Below are 4,043 nucleotides of genomic sequence, written 5' to 3' on the forward strand. Positions count from 1 at the left end.
AAACCCACGCGGGTCCAGGTGCCACACGGGCACCCAGCTCACAGCGAGCCCCCGCTCCTGGCTCATTCCTCCCGGTGGTTTTAACCACTCCCGGGTTCAGGTTTGGGATCTGCAGAAGCCGCCGCAATGAGGGTGCAGAGGGGAGAGCGGCCGGTCCCACCAGCCGGCCCCGCAAGCCAGAGCTGCGGAGATCTGAGCTTCCAAAACTCCGGATGTACAACACAAAGCACAGAGAATAAACTGATTAAAACGAGTTTTATTTAACAAATTATATTAAGAATACGGACTAAGTTATCACACAATGAAACTTCCCTTTGTAAAATACAGGAGGGTCATCTAAAATAAATATAAAACGTAGTAACATTCATAAGATTAATGCACAGTAAATTCACTTTCAATAACCCAACAAAATGCATAGCATCTTAGAAAAACACTTTGCAACTGCATAAAAGGTTTCTCTCTTCCATTTGCATGATGACATTTAGAACTGTTGCTGTTAGGAAACAATTTCACAATAAACGACCAGAATATCCAAACTGTTTGGTTTCCCTGTATCGAACGGATCGAGCAGCACCTGACTGAGCTTTTTCAGGAGCAGGGGAGCACCCGCGCTCCCGCCCGGCCGTCAGAGTTCTGGGGCTCAGGATAACCGAGGCCGCTGCCGCTCGGCTGCCCCGCGGCCGCGAGAGGCTCCCGCCGCCCGCCGGGGCCCGGGGGCTGAGGTAACTGTTTGAAGGCAGCGGGGAGCTGCCCCCGCGCCGCCGCCACCCCGGCCCCGCTGCGGGAGGGCAGATCTGGGGGGCAGAGCCCGCGGGCAGAGGGGGCGAAGGCCAACCCCGAAGGCGCCCAAGGGGGGGTTTAGGGTCCCAGGCCTGCGGGCGCAGGTCCCCGCCACCAGCATCCCCCGGCCGGTGCCGTGCCCACGTCGGGGCTGGCTCCGGGCTCCGCGGGGTCCGTCCAGAGGGCTGGGGAAACCAGTGGGGCAGGGGCGGGGTGAAACCAAACAAGCCCGAAGCTACAGACTACCAACAACCTCTGACTACACAGGGCCTGCGGGACCCTCTACACACACCGCCGGCAAACTCAGCCACCGCCAAAGAAGTTTGACAAAGTTTATTCCTACATAACTACTGCTATGAGATGCTCCCACAGGGAAGACACCTGCTACAACTGTCCACACTTGAATTTTATCACAAAGTTCACACTCTACGTTACTTTCTGGACTAATTTCTTGCCTCTCCATTAACACATCAGACAGCACAGCCCGGCCTGGCCGGTCCACGCGTCCTCTCGGCACACTACCTGCTCCTTGCCGTGAGAAATCCAGGAGGCAGCGTGTCGCTACTAATTCACATCAGAAGGTTATTTTACAGTAAGCAAACCCCTCACTGCTGCTTCTCTGTCTCTGTTGCAGACACATGACAATTTGGCAAACTGATTTCTCCATCAGCCACAAGATTAAGCTACCTAGAGACTAGTTTTGTTCTAGAAACAGAGGCAAGGTAGCCAAGCACATCTGGCAAAGCTCTGCAAATCCGCTTCTGGTGCTTTCCATTAGCTCAGCCCCTCCCCTTACACTCCAGGAGGCCTCTGTGCAGCCAGACACCAACCGCGGGCTCCCCGCATGGTCACTGCCCGGCCCAGCCACACCACAGTCGCCTTTCGGACAGGGAGGAACATGCAGAGTGATGCTGGTGCTGGCTCCGGCACGTGCCGAGGGGGAGGACTTGCGGCGAGGATGCAAGGACCAGCCTTGCAATGCCTTGCTGCGAGTACAAAAGTTACAGAACAGCAAATGAAACCACCTGTGGAAACGCTGAGCTGATGCCCGAGATCTCAGAGGTGCAACAGAAAATCTTCCCATCACGGGCGGGGTGAGAAGAGGACCCGCAGGCAGCCCCCCTGCACCGGGTGTCTCGCTGTGCTTCCAAGCACCGGCTCCGAGCCCTCTCCCCTTTGGAAACGCCGTTTTCCAGCCTTGGTTTAGCAGGTCCCAGAGCTCGGCTGGCTCTCACCCGCCACAGCTCTTCGCTCCAACACCTCTATTGCCTTCGCACCACGGGAGCCGCGGTTGTACCACCGGTGCTCTGAGCATGGGGCACACCACAGCGCCACGGCACGGAGACACCGCGATGCTCAAACGGATCCCTCGCGTTTCTCTGCAGATGCACCCTGAAGCAGCTTTGCTGACCCGGTGTATGAAGGAGGAGCGAGGACCAACCGGACAAATAAATCCTGGAGCTTTCTCAGCTGTGCTGCAGCAGCGCGTCCCGTCAGCGTTCTGAGCCGTCCAGCGTTTCTTGTAGGCCACCGAGGAGAAAGCTGAGCTCGCCACCTCTAAGGAGGCTGAGCAACCCTCGCTGTTGCTGTAAATACCAGAGCACTGATTTTATCTACTGACGCTTTCTAAGCTAAACCTCACAGGGACTTGAAGCTACGCGCCCGTTTCTCTGAGACATGCCTGGGGAGCGCCCAAGGGACACGGGGCTTGGCAGCTCCCTGGAGCTGCTCCCGCCGCTGCGCAGCCAGCCCTGCCCTCGGGACGGCGCTCCTGGGGGGCTCCTGGCAGCTGCCCCCCACTCCCGGCGGCAGCTCTGCGCTGGCTGCCCTCGCTCTAGCACCCCCAGTAAGAGAGGGGGGGCAGCGCCCTGCAGCTCCACGCCCCGACGTGGGGGACACCCCGCTGCTGCGCCCACCACACCGCAGGAGAAACTAGACGTGGATGCCTCGGAAAACTGCACAACAAACTACAAGCAGAAACATAGAAAGATAAAAGATGGATGAGATGGGCACAGTACTACAGCATGGAGTGGATTTGAACTTCAAGTGAACCTGAGCCGAATGGCCAGGCTGCCATGGTATGTTCATTTGTCGGTGTCGGCGTCATCAATCTAGCCTTTGTGGAGCTTGGCAGCGAGGTCTGGCTTTGCCTTCCTGCAGGATAAATAAGAACTAAAACTGGTGCTGCAGCCTCCAAGTAAACGAGCAGGTCCAGGGGGTCGCCCAAACCTCCCCAGCTGGTGCAAACAGCACAGCTTCAATTCCGCCCGAACAGGACACACCTGCAACCAAAATGGGCCTCGGCTTTCCCATGGCACAGCCCTGCGTTCAGAGGCAGGTTTAGACAAGGATTTACCTGATTGGAAGAAGTTGAAGCAAAGACTTGGAATCGGTCTGTCCTGAACGTTACGGTATTTTGTGCTCATTATCCCAGCAACGCGGTTTGGTGCCTCGAAACCAGAAATGAATCTTTGGACAAGAAATATTTTACATATGTACAAATAAAAAATACAAGCTGACAGTACAAAACCTACTGTTAGTCACCGTTCCGTCCAACCAGAAAACGTAAGATCAATCAAAAGCAGTGCAAAGCAGGTCGGGGCGAACGGGCAACCCAGGCTGAGAGCGGCAACACTGTTATTTGTTACTATGGCAATCGCATTTCAATGGGGTTAGGTAATCAGGATTTTACATTATAAAAACTTGTACCTTTTAACACTTACTCAAAATTTGCCATTTTGCTGCCATGACGTAGCTTTGTTCTACAGCAGAGACTTTAAGAAGCAGCACGGAGTCAGACGGGCACTTCTAAATAACTTATTACAGCAACAGACTTCTCCAAGACATGCGCTTGGCCGGGGAGCGAGCGAAGGTCAGCGATGAGGAGGCAGCTGAGGTCGGGGTTTAACGCAGCCTGCGCGCCCGGCGCCACGCCAGACTCCGGTGCTGCCCCGCGAGCCGCCAGGAGCAAGGAACAGGCACATCTCTGTTTCTGCAGCCAGCGGGGCGGATGTCGGGGAAGCGTCCGAGGAGAGGGGCAGGCGACCGTGCCCACGCCGCCAGCGGGGCTCAGCGGGGCGCTGCCTGCGCCCGGCCCGGACACACGCCCAGGGCGTTTGTCGCTCCAGGTCCTGCCGGACGCCCTGTGCCGAGCGGAGGGGGAGCTGCAGCGCGGCCGGTGCTCTCTGCGCCCCTCCAGTGCCCGGGCAGAGCCCGAGGCGGGTCTGAGCGAGCGACACCGGCTCTGCCAGCCCACCGCAAAC

At 57.1% G+C, this 4,043-nt stretch overlaps 1 protein-coding gene across 1 annotated transcript in view; it reads right to left on the bottom strand.

Moving 5' to 3' along the window:
• MVB12B (multivesicular body subunit 12B) overlaps positions 1-4,043 on the bottom strand; it is a 48,767-nt gene that overhangs the window by 906 nt on the left and 43,818 nt on the right. The window lies entirely within an intron of this gene.

Source organism: Athene cunicularia, assembly GCF_003259725.1.
Source record: "Athene cunicularia isolate RWA chromosome 17 unlocalized genomic scaffold, athCun1 chr17_part1, whole genome shotgun sequence".
Taxonomy (NCBI): Eukaryota; Metazoa; Chordata; class Aves; order Strigiformes; family Strigidae; genus Athene; species Athene cunicularia.